Genomic DNA, 17,738 nt, shown 5'->3' on the forward strand with positions numbered 1-17,738 from the left:
TGTAATTTTTTTTTTTTTTTTTTTTTTTTTTTTTTTGAGATGGAGTTTCGCTGTTGTTGCCCAGACTGGAGTGCAATGGCACGATCTCGGCTCACTGCAACCTCTGCCTCCTGGGTTCAAGCAATTCTCCTGCCTCAGCCTCCCAAGTAGCTGGGACTACAGGCACGCACCATCATGCCCAGCTAATTTTTGTATTTTTAGTAGAGACGGGGTTTCACCATGTTGACCAGGATGGATCTCTTGACCTCGTGATCCACCCGCCTCGGCCTCCCAAAGTGCTGGGATTACAGGCTTGAGCCACCGTGCCCGGCCCAGAATGTAATTTTTAACTAACAACTCAGAACCGGCCTGAACCTGCAGACTAGGTTAAGGCCCCTGCTAGCTACCTGCAGCATATAGCCCTTACTACTCTCATAGTACCTGTTAATTAAGAAACTACTGAAATCACTTGCTTAGTTACCTGATGTATGCTCCCCTTAGGCAAGAATCTTGCTTGCGTGTCTTGTTTTTTTTTTTTGTTTTGTTTTGTTTTTGAGATGGAATTTCGCTCTTGTCACCCAGGCTGGAGTGCAGTGGCATGATCTTGGCTTACTGCAACCTCCACCTCCTGTGTTCAAGTGATGCTCCAGCCTCAGTCTCCTGAGTAGCTAGGATTACAGGCACCCGCCACCACACCTTGCTAATTTTTGTAATTTTTTAGTAGAGACGGGGTTTCTCCATTCTTGGTCAGGCTGGTCTCGAACTACTGACCTCAGGTGATCTGCCCACCTTGACCTCCCAGAGTGCTGAGATTACAGGCATGAGCCACCGCGCTTGGTTAAATCTGACACCTTCTTTTTTTTTTAGATGGAGTTTCACTCAGTCGCCCAATCTGGAGTGCAGTGGCTCAATCTTGGCTCACTGCAACCTCTGCCTCCTGGGTTCAAGCAATTCTCCAGCCTCAGCCTCCCGAGTAGCTGGGACTACAGGTGCGTACCACCACACCTGGTTAATTTTTTTGTGTGTAGTTTTAGTAGAGACAGGGTTTCACCATGTTAGCCATGATGGTCTCGATCTCCTGACGTCCTGATCCGCCTGCCTCAGCATCCCAAAGTGCTGAGATTACAGGCGTGAGCCACCGCGCCTGGCAAATCTGATACATTTTAACCAATAGAGTACAGCTGAAGTTGCCCTGTGCCAGCTCCAGGGCTAAGTTTTAAGAAACCTTGACAATTTCTTCCTTTTGTGCAAATGGGAGAAAATCATCACGTACATAGTCCAACTCCTTCAACTACCAAACTAGAAAGAAGCCCAAGTCATCTATATAGTGAGGCCACATGTAAAAGAACTGAGAACCCAGCTGGCAGCAAGAACTGAGGAACTCACCTGAGCAAGAACTGCAACCCTTCTCCAGTCAAACTCCCAGATAACAACTAGCACCTAGCCGGGCATGGTGGCACACGCCTGTAATCCCAGCTACTTGGGAGGCTGAGGCAGGAGAATTGCTTGAACCTGGGAGGCAGAGGTTGCAGTGAGCCCAGATCATGCCACTGCACTCCAGCCTGGGTAACAAGAGCGAAACTCCGTCTCAAAACAAACAAACAAACAAAACACAACTAGCACCAACGTACCAGTCATATGAATGGGCCACCTTGGAAATGAATCATCCAGCCCCAGTGAAGCTGCTCCAGCTGATGCCATGTGGAGCAAAGACAAGTTCCTCTGCCAAGCCCTGAACAAATCTCAGAATCAGAAGCAAATAAATGATTGCTATTGTTTTAAGGCACTGAACATTGGAATGGTTGTTTTTTTTTTACATTTCTTTTAACATTTTTTAAATTTTAACTTCTTTTATTAGAACAAAATATTTATTCTTTTAGAGACGGGGTCTCGCTATGTTGCCCAGGCTGGAATGCAGTGGCTATTCACAGGTGCGATCCCACTACTGATCAGCACAGGAGTTTTGACCTGCTTCAATTCCGACCTGGGCCAGTTCACCCCTCCTTAGGCAACCTGGTGGTCCCCCGCTCCCAGGAGGTCACCATATTGATGCTGAACTTAGTGCGGACACCCAATTGGCAAGCGGCACTACAGCCCAGAACTTCTGGGCTCAAGCGATACTCCCGCCTCAGCCTCCCGAGTAGCTGGGACTACAGGCATGCACCACCACACCGGCTGGAATGGTTGTTATACAGCAACTGATAACTGAGATACAGGATATGTGGATATTTACATTTCATAGAAATAAAATATAAACCATGTGCTCTATGTGCATGTGTATGCAAAGATTTGCTGCAATGAAAGTCAGCAGATTTACAGAGAGAACTTCTGTATTTCCTGAACATACAATAGTCTAATATGTTATTAAATCAAGCATTATAAAGTGTTAGCATTTTTCTCTTAGTTATGAAAAATATTAATGTTTGCAAATATGAACTATTTACTATGTGCCTGGCACTTTGTGTGAATAATTAAATTCTCACAATAGCAATATGCTATCATATTATCCCCAATTTATAGACAACAAAACTGAGAGAGAGATGAAATAATCAGTCCAAGGTCACACACTGAGCAAGATTCAGAGTCTGGATTTGAACTCACACCATGCAACTTCGGAGCCCAAGGTCTTAATAACACTAGAGGGCCTTTCTAAAAAAAAAGCCACCACTGCCACCACCACCACTACTTACCACTACCAAAACCAGTTGTCAGAACAATTTAATTGTGCTCCTTCAAGGGAGAATTACTATCACTATTTCTTTCTCTCCATTTCCATTTCTTTCTCTCCAGCTTCAGCTGAGCTCCTCCAAGACTAGTGGTCTAGTGATGCAATCAGCAACCTCACTATGTGACAGCCCCCCCACCAGCGTTTAAGAGAAGAATGATTCAGTCACAAATGCTACCTCTAAAAAGGATTTGCAGAATGAGCGTTAACCTTACCACACATGTAGCACCTACTGAAATAGTGTGATTGCAAGGAAAAGCCTCTCTAACAAAAAATCTCTTCCCTGAGTGGTAGATGCCTGAAATTTGCCACCGTGAAGGGGAATGAAAAGTGATCTGCCACATACTTCTGTATACCTGATTCTCTGGACTCAATTTCCTCTTTTGAAGTATTAGAGAATTGATTTGTTAAATTCTCTAAAACTTTATGATTCTATTTCTTTTTTTTTTTTTTTTTTTTTTTTTTGAGACGGAGTTTTGCTCTTGTTACCCAGGCTGGAGTGCAATGGCGCGATCTCGGCTCACCGCAACCTCCGCCTCCTGGGTTCAGGCAATTCTCCTGCCTCAGCCTCCTGAGTAGCTGGGATTACAGGCACACGCCACCATGCCCAGCTAATTTTTTTTTTGTATTTTTAGTAGAGACGGGGTTTCACCATGTTGACCAGGATGGTCTCGATCTCTTGACCTCGTGATCCACCCGCCTCGGCCTCCCAAAGTGCTGGGATTACAGGCTTGAGCCACCGCGCCCGGCCCTATGATTCTATTTCTTAATTGAAATTTAAGATAAATTTAGCAGCTATTAGTTTATTTATTTATTTTTAAATAAAGACGGGGTTCCACCATGTTGGTCAGGCTGGTCTTGAACTCCCAACCTCAGGTGATCCGCCTGCCTTGGCCTCCAAAGTGCTTGGATTACAGGTGTGAGCCACCATGCCCGGCCAGCTGTTAATTTATTAAGTTAAGCAAGGGATTATAAAAATATAGTGATTTAATTTGTCATAGATGGGCTTTACTTCTGTTTTCAAACCTAAAAGGGAAGGTAGGATTCTGGGAACATAGACTATGTAAGTTATAGTCTATATAAGTAGACTACAAATATAACAGCCTATATAAAATAAACAATCACAAAAAGACAAATACTGAAAATGATTTCACTTATGTGAGGTACCTTATGTAGAAAAATTCATAGAAATATAAGGAATAGTGGTTACCATGGGCTGGGATGAGGACAAAATGGAGAGTTGTTCAATTGAGTACACAGTTTCAGTTTTGCACAATGAAAAATTTCTGGAGATTAGTTGCAGAAAAATGTGATTATATCTAATACTACTGAACTGTACACTTAGAAATTGTTAAGTTGATAAATTCTGTATTTTTTCTAACCACAATTTTAAAAAAGAAATAGAATATACATACCACATGAATGGTACAGAGAGTAGTGCTTCAGTGCTTTCAGGAAATGAGAGATTCACTGATGTCATGTGAATGACACCAGTGTGACAAGGAAGGCCCCCTTGTGGGAAGTTGGGTGGCAGTCCTTGAAGATGATGAATGTTGACAGGTGGAGACAGGAAGATGAAGAGATAAGCAAAATTGGGGAGGTGGAAGAGGCCGCAATGTACTGGGGGATAGGAAGGAACCCAGGCTGATTTCACGCTTAAGCAATGTGCACAGAGAAGAAATGCTTAAAGAACCACATCCAGGGAATTTTATATTTTATTTTATTTATTTTTGAGACGGAGTCTCCCTCTCTGTCACCCAGCCTGGAGTGCAGTGGCACAATCTCGGCTCACTGCAACCTCTGCCTCCCAGGCTCAAGTGATCCTCTCACCTCAGTATTTTTTTGTAGGGATAGGGTTTCACCATATTGCCCAAGCTGGACTCGAACTCCTGGGCTCAAAGGATCCACCCACCTCAGCCTCCCAAAGTGCTGGGATTACAGGCATGAGCCACCTTACTCAGCCAGAATTTTAAATTCACTGAAGTTAGAGTTATATTTCCAGTGTGCATCATTTCTTCATAATTGAGGCAACATGTGAGATTGCTTTAGGGAATGAACTTTTCATTGCTTCAGTTTTAGATTGACAGGATCACATTATGATGTATCATTAGTAACAGCTAATAACAGTAATGATCTAATATGTGTAATGCAATCTAAGACACTTCACAAATAAACAAAAATTAAACCAAACTGGGCAAAATGCCCAGATCACTTCCTACACACACTAACAAAGTACTATAAAAGTAAAAATGGAAATAAATGTCTCCCAAAAATGGTGGTTATTTTGGGGTAGTAAAACAATGAAAGACTTTTTTTCTTCTTCTCTGTATTACTTTTTATTTGTTTTAAAAATAAGCATGAATATCTTTTGATAATGGGAAAACATTTAATAATATAAATTGTTATTTAAAAAGTTGTTATCATACGTGGCATCAGAATACAAGAGAACCATTTCTTGAAATCCCGAAAGAAAAATGATGAGGAACCCATATCTCACCAATCTGGGGATTCCCGCTACTTGGTGGCAGGCAGCTTGCCTTTCATTGATTTTGTACCCCCCCAACAGGGCTCCTCACAGCATACTTTCTCCAGTAAGTAGTTCTTGACTACTAATGATTCTGGACACAGGAAAAGGAAAGGTTCTAAGCTATCCCAGGAATACGTTTTGGCCCTAATTTAACTAGAAAGAGGGAATAGCAGAAATGCTCCCACTACTCACCATGCTAAAGATAATATTTTTCACAGCTTGTCAAGTCCCATTCAGTGAGCCAACTAGGGAGCTCAGGTCCTTCTCCAAAAGATTAGAAAATATGGCATTTTCTTCTCTTAAGGAGAGACTGTGAGTAGGCTTAAAATTGAATTCACACTTTTCATTTCTAATGTTACTATTCCTTCTGTTTCCTTCCACAGATATACTATGCAATTATGTATTTTACACACACACCACATCATATAATTGATCTCCGTCAGCCGCGTGTGGTGGCTCACGTCTGTAATCCCAGCACTTTGGGAGGCTGAGGCAGGCAGATCATGAGGTCAGGAGTTCGAGACCAGCCTGGCCAACATGGTGAAACCTTGTCTCTACTAAAAATACAAAAATTAGCTGGGCATGGTGGCAGATGCCTGTAATCCAAGATACTTGGGAGGGTGAGGCAGGAGAATCATTTGAACCCTGGAGGCAGAGGTTGCAGTGAGCCAAGATTGTGCCACTCTACCCCAGCCTGGGAGACAGGGGGAGACTCCATCTCAAAAAAAAAAAAAAAAATTAGCCGGGCACGGTGGCTCAAGCCTGTAATCCCAGCACTTTGGGAGGCCGAGGCGGGTGGATCACCAGGTCAAGAGATCAAGACCATCCTGGTCAACATGGTGAAACCCCGTCTCTACTAAAAATACAAAAAAAAAATTAGCTGGGCATGGTGATGCGTGCCTGTAATCCCAGCTACTCAGGAGGCTGAGGCAGGAGAATTGCCTGAACCCAGGAGGCGGAGGTTGCGGTGAGCCGAGATCGCGCCATTGCACTCCAGCCTGGGTAACATGAGTGAAACTCCGTCTCAAAAAAAAAAAAAAAAAAAAAAAAAATTGTTTTTTGCCTTCAGTTTTTCCATTAATTTTCTTCTTTCTTTTTTTTTTCAGACAGAGTTTTGCTCTGTAGATGCTTGGGAAGCAGGATTGTTGGGCCCAGTAGTTTCAGTATTTTCAGGTTGCAGTGAGCTATGATCATGCCATTGCATTCCAGCCTGGGCAAAACAGCCAGACCCCGTTTCTTTAAAAAACAAAATCCCTACTCTGTCAGTTCCCACATCTACAAAATGGGAATACTAATGGTATCCATTTTATAGTCATTGTGAGAGTAAAATGAACTGATACACACAGTGGTGTGCTGGTAAATGTTCCCAACCTGGGAATAAGAAAGCTTTATAGCACTTACCAATTTTCTACCTGATTTCAAGCCCCAACATGAGTCAACTAGCTTATAGAATTCCTAATAGTTTAACCATCTGCTGTTGTGAGCTTGTACATGTATACCACAATATATAAAATAGTTTTTGTTTTTTTTTTTTTTGAGATGGAGTTTTGCTCTTGTTGCTCAGTCTGGAGTGCAATGGCACAATCTCAACTCACTGCAACCTCAGCCTCCCAGGTTCAAGCAGTTCTCCTGCCTCAGCCTCCGGAGTAGCTGGGATTACAGGAATGTGCCACCGTGCCTGGCTAATTTTGTATTTTTAGCAGAGACAGGTTTTCTCCATGTTGGTCAGGCTGGTCTTGAAACTCTAACCTCAGGTGATCTGCCCACTTCGGCCTCCCAAAGTGTTGGGATTATAGGCATGAGCCACCGCTCCCGGCTAACGTATGAATTTTTTTTTTTTTTTTTTTTGAGACAGAGTTTCACTCTAGTTACCCAGGCTGGAGTGCAATGGAGCGATTTCGGCTCACCGCAGCCTCCGCCTCCTGGGTTCAGGCAATTCTCCTGCCTCAACCTCCTGAGTAGCTGGGATTACAGGCACGCGCCACCATGTCCAGCTAATGTTTTGTATTTTTAGTAGAGATGGGGTTTCACCATGTTGACCAGGATGGTCTCGATCTTTTGACCTCGTGATCCACCCGCCTCGGCCTCCCAAAGTGCTGGGATTACAGGCTTGAGCCACCGCGCCCGGCACATATGAAATATTTATGAAAATGCCTTAAGCCAGCCATGGTGGTGCACACCTGTAGTCCCAGCTACTTGAGACCCTAAGGCTTGAGCTCAGGGATTCAGGGCTATAATTGTGTGCTACAATTGTGCCTGTGAACAGCCACATAGGCATTCCTCTAGCCTGGGCAACATAGTGAGACCTTGTTTCTGCACTTGATGAGTGTTATATGCATACAAAACATGTAGATATCAGTTGCTATATATATAGTGTATGTGTGTGTGTGTATATATATATATATATATATATATATATATATATATATATATATATTTTTGAGACAAAGTCTCTGTTGCCCAGGCTGCAGTGCCGGTTCAAATCATGGCTCACTACAGGTTCAACCTCCTAGGCTCACTGCAACCATGGCTCACTGCAGGTTCAAACTCCTAGGCTCACTGCAATCATGGCTCACTGCAGGTTCAAACTCCTAGGCTCAAGCGATCCTTCCACCTCACAGCCTCTGAAAATAGCTGGGGATTGCAGGCATGTACCACGACACCTGCTAATTTTTGTATTTTTTGTAGGGAAGGAGTCTCATTTTGTTGCTCAGTCTGGTCTCAAACTTCTGGGCTCAAGTGATCTAGATCTACCCACCTCAGCTTCCCAAAGTGCTGGGATTACAGGTATGAGCCACTGCACCCAGCCAGTCACTACATATACTTATTATAATATATATGACAGCATTTTCTCTGATTTTGAAATGTTCAAATATACTATTATACACTACAGTTTTTTTTTTTCTTTTTGAGACGGAGTTTCGCTCTTGTTGCCCAGGCTGGAATGCAATGGTGCAATCTTGGCTGACTGCAACCACCACTTCCCAAGTTCAAGCAATTCTCCTGCCTCAGCATCCCAAGTAGCTGGGATTATAGGCATGCACCACCATGCCTAGCTGATTTTCTATTTTTAGTAGAGACAGGGTTTCTCCATGTTGGTCAGAATGGTCTTGAACCCCCGACCTCAGATGATCCACCTGCCTTGGCCTCCCAAAGTGCCAGGATTACAGGTGTGAGCCACTGTGCCCCGCCTACGATTTTCAAAATAACTAAATTCGTAGTGATGCCCGGTGGTACCCTTATCCACAGGAGGCCCTAAATAAAAATATAATCTAACTAGGCCGGGCGTGGTGGCTCATACCTGTAATCCCAAGCACTTTGGAAGGCCGAGGTGGGCGGATCACAAGGTCAGGAGTTCGAGACCAGCCTGGCCAATATAGTGAAACCCTGTCTCTCCTAAAAGTACAAAAACAATTAGCTGGGTGTGGTGGTGTATGCATGTAGTCTCAGCTACTTGGGAGGCTGATGCAGGAGAATCACTTGAACCTGGGAGGTGGAGGTTGCAGTGAGCCAAGATTGCGTCACTGCACTCCAGCCTGGTGACAGAACAAGACTCCATCTCAAAAAAAAAAAAAAAAAAAATATATATATATATATATATAAAATCTAACTAAAACAGCATGTTTGCTATGCAAATGCATCTTCCAGACAGTTTCCACCAATGCCTCTGCTTTCCACCCTTGATTCCCTCTAGATGAAACCTGGAGACATCATAAGTCTGTGACTGATGCCCATCTAAATGACATTATTAATTATATATTTTGGGGGGCAAAGTTTCTATTTACTTTCTTATTTTAATTGAAAAAAAGTGTATATGTTTCTGTTGTAAAACAAGATGTTTTGATATATGTGTATACTGTGAATTAGGTAAATCAAATTAGTTAACTTGCTCATTACCTCACATATTTACCCCCTTATTTTTTTTTTTTTTTTTTTTGAGATGAGATCTTGCTCTTGCCCAGGCTGGAGTGCAGTGCAATGGTGCAATTGTGGCTCACTGCCACCTCAATCTCCCAGGATCAAGCAATCCTCCTATCTCAGTCTCCCAAGTAGCTGGGACCACTGGTGTGCACCACCAGCATTTTTTTTTTTCTTAGTGACAGTGTCTCATTATGTTGCCCTGCTGGTCTTGAATTCCTGGCTTCAAGCCATCCTCCCACCTCAGCCTCCCAGAGTGCTGGGATTACAGGCATGAGCCACTGTGTCCAGCCTATTTATTCTGTTGTGTATGTGTGGTTAGAACACTTTAAAATCTACTTTTCTAGGCCAGGTGCAGTGGCTCACGCCTATAATCCCAGCACTTTGGGAGGCTAAGGCGGGTGGATCACAATGCCAAGAGATCGAGACCACCCTGGTCAACATGGTGAATCCCCATCTCTAATAAAAATACAAAAAATTAGCTGGGCATGGTGGCGCACGCCTGTAGTCCCTGCTACTCGGGAGGCTGAGGCAGGAGAATTGCTTGAACCCAGAAGGCAGAGGTTACCGTGAGCCGAGATCACGCCATTGCACTCCAGCCTGGGTAATAAGATCGAAACTCCATCTCAAAAAAAAAAAAAAATTTCTACTTTTCTAGCAATTTTCAAATGTACAATATATTGTTATTAACTGTATTCACCATGATGTTCAATAGGTCTCCTGAACTTGATCACCATACAAACATTAACCAGGAAATTTATATCAAGTCCTTGAAGAGACAGCTAATTTAAAAAAGTTCTTAGGAGCCAGGTGTGATGGCTTGTACCTGCAATCTTAGCTACTCAGGAGGCTGAAGTGGGAGGATCACTCGAAGCAAAGAGTTCAAGGAAAAGAACTTGAAAATTACTTTTCCTACCTTCCACTGAGATAAAGAAACTGAACATAAGATTCAGTAAACAGGGGCAAGTAACTAGTAACTTAATTCCAGATTAATGAGATCTAAGATTCAATCTGGTTCCAGCTGTAGGTGTATCAGATGTTGTAGACTGGCTACCTATTTCTCTAATGTATCCCAACCAAAACTTAGTTTCGTTGGATGGCAATAAGCCCAGCCTCAATACGTAGCATTCTTTTCTTCATTTCTAGAGAACTTCTTTCTCTTTTCTTTTCTTGACCCAGGCTGGTGTGCAGTGGTGTGATCATGGCTCACTTCAGCCTCAAACTCCTGGGTTCTGACGATCCTCCTGCCTCAGCGTCCCTAGTAACTGGGACTACAGGCATGAGCCACCATACATGGCCTTTTCTATGGGTAAGCACATAACCCAGTTCTAATAATTAGAAGAAAGGAAGTGTTTGCAGGATAGCTTCTAAGAAAGATTACCTTCCTCATAAGAAAGACCTTTTGCTACCACCTGACACCTTCTTCCAATCTTGCTTTCTGCTTTGGACACCATTACATGAAGATGTGATTTTGGAACTGTGGTAGCCATGTCATGACCAGAAGGGATGACATTGCTATCACCTGAAGATGACAAAGTAGAAGGATCAGAGAAGGTTCAATCATTGATGACATGACGGAGCCACTGAGCCAACAATCCTGGGACTAACAAATTCTGGCCTCCTGTTAGGTAAACAGTGAATGCACTTGGGATTTAAGGCACAGTTCGTGGAAACCCCCAAAGGTGTGTGTGCACATGTGCCTGAGCACTCGTTTATAGGGGTATGTGTGCCTGGGTGTGTTAGGCAGGATCTCGCATCAAAGAGCTGTGACTCTGGACCACAACTTTATCATTTGCAGAGAGAGTCAGTGAGACAAAGAAATACCGTTAGGTGGTCCAAACTCATATACTTTGGGGGCTCGAGGTAAGGATGAGTTAAAGTTTAAAATACAAACACAGCTGGGCACGGTGGCTCACGCCTATAATCCCAGCACTTTGGGAGGCCGAGGCGAGTGGATCACGAGGTCAAGAGATCGAGACCATCCTGGTCAACAAGGTGAAACCCTGTCTCTACTAAAAATACAAAAATTACTGGGTATGGTGGCACGCATCTGTAGTCCTAGCTACTCGGGAGGCTGAGGCAGGAGAATTGCTTGAACCCAGGAGGCGGAGGCTGCGGTGAGCCGAGATCGCGCCACTGGGTAACTAGAGCGAAACTCCGTCTCAAAAAAAGAAAAAAAAAAAAAGAAAAGAAAATGCAAACACAAGCTAAATTGCAAACTATTTTGGCTGGAGCTGTCTCTGCCGGCCTTGAAACAATTTAGAACATAGCAAATGCTCATAGCTGTTCAGAAATGGCTTAAATAATGTGACTGCAGAGTCAACAGCCTATGGTGTTTAATATAGTTAATAAAATAAAACCTTTTATGAGGTTACATATTTTCCTATTAAATTTGGAAGGATAACAAAGTCTGATAATAATGTTTGTGAGATATGCATATTACCTCTCTGACATTTTCACTTTTCTAGAAGAACCTCATTTTTAGAGATCTCTCCAGATGCCATGGGTTTAGATCAGTGTGATCCCAGGTCTCACTTACCCAAACAATGAATTGCTTTGACATCTTTTCTACCAATGCTTACGATGCCATTTTCATCACACCTGCACATGAGTTACTAGCTAGACACAATAATTCCTGGCACTTTCATTTTAGGATTCACAATTTCATTATTACTTTTCCCTTTGAAAAGAGCAATAACTTTAGAATTATTTCCTTTACTTTCTACTTTCCCACACTTCCATTTGGAAGCTCAGGCCTTTTCCAGGCATATAGGAACAGTGCCTTCTTCAAGGTAGCCAAACTTTCTTTTTTTATTATTTTTTTATTTTTTTAGAGGGGGTCTTGCTCTGTCACCCAGGGTGGAGAGCAGTAGTGCAATCTCAGCTCACTACAACCTGCGCCTCCCAGGTTCAAGCAATTTTCCTGCCTTAGACTCCCGAGTAGCCAGGACTACAGGTGCATGCCACCACACCTCGCTAATTTTTTATATTTTTAGTAGAGATAGGGTTTCACCATGTTGGCCAGGCTGGTCTCAAACTCCTGACCTCAAGTGATCTGCCCACCTCAGCCTCCCAAAGTGCTGGAATTTCAGCTACACTGTAGCTGTGAGCTACAGTGCACGGCTAGGGTAGCCAAACTTTTAATCGGCTCCAGGATGATAAAGGAGTTTCCATTATCATTATTACAATAGCAACCCGCCTTCCAAGAATCACAAAAGAATTCTCCATCTCTGTCCCACCACTTCTTCAGCATCCTTCCTCTCGCCTACCTTTCACGTACACAACCCTGAGACAGGCTGGCAAACATGGGCTTCTGAACCTCGGAGATTCAGGGATTCTATTTTCTAAAATAGAAAATTTTCTATTTTCTTCCCCGCAGCAAGAGAATAAAAGAAGCCAGTAGATGCTGGTGGGGATAGAGTGGAGGATTTTCCTAAATACTCAGATAATCCCACAGCACTTTTCAAAAAAAACAACAGCTAGGCAAAACTTCTGCATCATGGAGCCGTTATACCCTTGATGTTCCTCTAATAGTTACAGCCAATGTAAGGTTTCTTTTAATGCATAATGACTTTTCCATTTGCCAACACAATCTCTAGACAAGAAATATTTGAGTTATGCATTACATAGTCAAGTGCTTTGAAATACCTTAATTATTAAAAGCACATTATAAAACCAAACTCTATGTTTTCTTTCTATCTAGTCCACATAGGTGAGACTTTAATTTCAATTTTAAAAGATTAAATTAGGCCGGGTGCGGTGGCTCAAGCCTGTAATCCCAGCACTTTGGGAGGCCGAGGCGGGTGGATCACGAAGTCAAGAGATCGAGACCATCCTGGCCAACATGGTGAAACCCCGTCTCTACTAAAAATACAAAAAAAAAATTAGCTGGGCATGGTGGCGCGTGCCTGTAATCCCAGCTACTCAGGAGGTTGAGGCAGGATAATTGCCTGAACCCAGGAGGCGGAGGTTACGGTGAGTCGAGATCGCGCCATTGCACTCCAGCCTGGGTAACATGAGTGAAACTCCGTCTCAAAAAAAAAAAAAAAGATTACATTATTCATTGAGCACCTGTTATATATCAGGCAATATGATGGGGCCTGTTCTACTCTCAACACCTCATAATGCAGCAATTAAGGAAATTTATAACTGATTCCATTAGGAAATGGCAGGATCAGATGTGTTAGTTGTATACAAGAGAGTTTGTAAATGGGAGAGACTGCAGAGAGTGAGACCAATTAGGGCACTATTACAAGACAGTCCATCTAAGACCCAACGTGGTTCTGAACTTGGACAGAAAAAGTAAGATTGGAGAAAAGATGGAGAGAGGAAAAGAAACCAAAAACAGCACTCAAGGGTAGGCACCAAGTAGTGAGACTTTTATAGCCACGCTGTGTTTGAAAGATCCACAAGACATAAAGGAGGAGATTTACAGAAGTCAGATGAAAGTACCAGGTCAACAGAGGGGTTGGCACTAAAGACACTGATTGAAGAGACACCAATGATCCACTCCTATAGCTTTCATTCCAGTTGACGGTAATGGAAGCTATAGGAGTGGATCATTGGTCAGGGAAGAAGTATAAATTCGTCAGATGAAAATCAGAGATGGAAAGTAGAACCCTGGTTGACACTAATGTTTAAACAACAAGTGAAGAAAGAGGAAGAGATATGATAAAGAACACTAGTAGGAAAACCATGAATAAGTCATGATAATAAGTATAGCTCTTGAGGATCCGGCTTTTGACTAACCCCCCAGTCTCATGTCCTGCCACCTCCCCGAAAACTGTGCTCCAGCCATTCAGAACTTCTGCTAACTCCCTAAAATGTCTAAAATGCCATATGCTTTCTACTTCCGTGCTTTTGCAAATCCTGTTTCCCCTGAAATTCCCTTTCTGTCTTAATCATGTTGTAAGCTCTTACTCTTCCTTCAAGCACCAGCATCTCTTTGAGGCTGTTGCTGAATTCCCCAAGCAGAGGCCCCTACTGCCTTGAATTGTACGTTCTTTATTAAAATCATCACATTCTATCTGCTTGGTTGGTTTTTCCAGTCTACCATAATTCCCTGAGTACTGAGTGTTTCCACCTCTTTGAAGGGTTTTCACCTCTGCACTTCCAGGCCCAACATGATACCTGGAATGAGAAGGTGGCATTTCATGCACTGTTTAAGGACACAAGTTTGATACCTAACACATGTGGATATAAATTCCTTCCTCTGCCATTTGCTTGACTGCATGATCTTCACCAAACTACTAAACCTGGTTTCTTTAAATTAGAGTGATTATTGTCCTATCTCATCTAATGAAAGGGAGGATGAAATAATACATGTAAAGAATTTGTCACAGAGCTTGACAAACACTCAGGCTCAGTTAGTATAAGCATCTTTATTTCAAGGGAGTTTAACATAATTGTTGAATATATGAATGGTACTCTCTAGTCCTAGTAAGAAGAGCTTCAAGAAGGAGGAAATGGTCAACAGAATCAAAACTGCTAAGAAGTAGGCCAGGCCCAGTGACTTATGCCTGTAATTCCAGCACTTTGGGAGGCTGAGGCGGGCAGATCATTTGAGGTCAGGAGTATGAGACCAACCTGACCAACATGGTGAAACCCTGTCTCTACTAAAAATACAAAAATTATGGGAGTTGCAGTGGCTCAGGCCAGTTGTCCTGGTGCATGAGGAAGAGAGGTCAGGCATTTGAGACCAGCCTGAGCAACCCATAAACCTCTCATCCTTTAAAAAAAAATACAAAAATTAGCGAAAGTTGTGGTGAGTGCCTATAATCCCAGCTGCTACTCGGGAGGCTGAGGCAGGAAATTTGCTTGAACCTGGGCAGCGGAGGTTGCAGTGAGCTGAGATCACGTCACTGCACTCCAGCCTGGGCGACAGAGCAAGACTCCATCTCGAGTACAAAAAAATTGTAAGATGACTAGTAGGATTAGGGCTATCCATTTACTAAATACTCAGCTAAAGCCTCCTTGTCTCCCCATCAACTGGGTTTCTTTAACCCCACTGGCAGGCTCAGCCTTGCCCCAATCTCTGTAACTAGTGAAGATGAAAGAATTGGGGAAAACAACACCTTCTAAACAGAGCAAAGTCCTAAAATAGGCAGGAGAGAATGTGATCACAAGGTCAGGATAATTCTTCCTCTGAAACAGGAAGGAAGAAGGCAGGAATATGTGAAAATGCAAATGTTTAGAAGTGGATGTGTGTTCCTGGTTCTCTTTTACAACTGAAGAAGAAGGTGTCTATAAAAGAGCCATTCATGCATAAAACATTTTGTACTTTCAGATGAAAGAATTAAGTCAGCTATATAATCATCCAAGTTTTTATCAGAAAGAGAGATAAGATTTTCTATGCTGACATACAAGGTCTCTTATCCAATTAGAAGTCTAATTTAGTCAATAGCCCCAGTACTCTTGTACATTTTAGCTTTTCATTTTTATAAATATATATTTTCTTAAAGAAAATATTCATTTTTTTTAAATTATGGAACGCTTCACGAATTTGCGTGTCATCCTTGCGCAGGGGCCATGCTAATCTTCTCTGTATCGTTCCAATTTTAGTATATGTGCTGCGGAAGCAAGCACGAAAATATTCATTGTTGTCTAAAAAACTGTATAAGCACTTCTAGCAAAGCTATACAAATACTTGGTAACTATCTTGGATAGGTAATAGCACTAAAGCATATTGGCTTGTTAGATGTTTAGCTCAGTGGTACAAACTCATAAACATTTTTCTTTTTAAATTGGCATTATGAATCGATTAGTCCTTATAATATATATTAAATATGTCGATTACTCTGAAATCTACAAGCTCACACAATTTAAGCAATATCACAATACCATGCATCTATCATTTTCCTTCATGTTTATTATTATCAGTCATCACACTGGGCAGCAAATAAGTTAAGCCAGGGCGCGTGCCTGTAATTCCAGCTACTTAGGAGGCTGAGGCAGGAGAATTGCCTGAACCCAGGAAGTGGAGGTTGCGGTGAGCCGAGATCGCGCCATTGCACTCCAGCCTGCGGAACAAGAGCGAAACTCCGTCTCAAAAAAAAATAAAAAAATAAGTTAAAGGCCGGGCGCGGTGGCTCAAGCCTGTAATCCCAGCACTTTGGGAGGCTGAGGCGGGTGGATCACGAGGTCAAGAAATCGAGACCATCCTGGTCAACATGGTGAAACCCCGTCTCTACTAAAAATACAAAAACATTAGCTGGGCATGGTGGTGCGTGCCTGTAATCCCAGCTACTCAGGAGACTGAGGCAGGAGAATTGCCTGAACCCAGGAGGCGGAGGTTGCGGTGAGCCGAGATCGCGCCATTGCACTCCAGCCTGGGTAACATGAGTGAAACTCCGTCTCAAAAAAAAAAAAAAAAAAAAAGTTAAACCAGGCTATACCCAGTCTCCGAAAGAGTTTATTTGATTTGCTCAATTCCAAAATGAACTAGGGCAAAATAACTATGAAATTAAAGTGCAGACAGGTAACAGAAGGGAAATTCAGTATTCATAAAACTTATAGAAAAATAGTTTAATAAGCACATCTTTTAGGACAATCAGAAAAAAGGTCACACAAGCCCACTATATATTAGATAATACACTGCAGAAAAATGACATGCTCCTTCTACATTTATTATAAGAGTTGAATAAAGGTTAATAGATTTGAAGAACTGTATTTCCAGGAGCCTGGCTTTTAATACCAAGTGCCTGGCAAGATACCATTCATTATAAGGAAAACTGTTGAGATAAATAATTTATATATTAGTCTAGTGAAATAAAGCATGTAAAAGAACAAAATTATTTTTAGACCTGCTCAGGTAAAACAAAAGAATATTTGCTTAATTTCATTAAAAGAAAAAATATATTTCAGATGTAGCACTTGACAATCACCCAGGTCCTCATGCTTCTTCCAATTTCTTCAGGCTGTGCGATGTCATTCTCAAGGAGCATGATTAATTCTTCTTAGGCTTCTCGTTGGGCTGCTCTTCCGTCTCCAATTTTCTAAATTTGGGCACATCTTCAAGGGATCTGTTTCTGTCGTGTGTGATACAGAAGTGCAGATCTTTGGCTCAAAGGGTTCTGTTTTCAGCCTAAACTCTAATCAAGAAATGACCTGTGAAGCTGTAACTTAAAATATCCTTCCCATCACCCACAGCTCACTAAGCAACGATCATGGCCAAATACACATATTCAAGACAGAAGACACTGGCTAGAGAGACATTTTTATCAGGCTAACTGGTATGTAATTGTGGAAGTTTTACACTGTAAAGTGAGAGAATCAAAACACCCCCAAAATTAGATGAACAAACTTAGTACTTTAAGTTAAATGTAATCACATTAGTAGCAAGTAATATTAATGTACAAATACTGACAATGGCCTTAAAACAAGGTTGTTAGCAACCTCAGCATAGACACCGCAGAAAAAGAACAATATGGAATTCAGAATGTGATCAGACTACATCTGGAAGAAAGAAAATCCAATCCAGACAGGACTGAGACTTCCTAGTGAAGAGGCACAGAGTTGCATATCAAAACCCCAGGTAATAGTATTAATAATATCAAACCCCAGGAGATAGTATTAATAATTGCAGAGGTC

At 42.2% G+C, this 17,738-nt stretch overlaps 1 protein-coding gene and 1 non-coding gene across 2 annotated transcripts in view; both read right to left on the minus strand.

Annotated features, from left to right (window-relative positions):
* ANK2 (ankyrin 2) overlaps positions 1–17,738 on the minus strand; it is a 675,434-nt gene that overhangs the window by 646,249 nt on the left and 11,447 nt on the right. The window lies entirely within an intron of this gene.
* Positions 15,628–15,734, minus strand: LOC116560936. The gene has a single exon (XR_004273216.1). It is a non-coding gene; the product is annotated as a U6 spliceosomal RNA (small nuclear RNA).

This window comes from Sapajus apella, unplaced genomic scaffold (genome assembly GCF_009761245.1).
Source record: "Sapajus apella isolate SASKATOON/1434 unplaced genomic scaffold, GSC_monkey_1.0 scaffold27, whole genome shotgun sequence".
NCBI classification, from domain to species: Eukaryota; Metazoa; Chordata; class Mammalia; order Primates; family Cebidae; genus Sapajus; species Sapajus apella.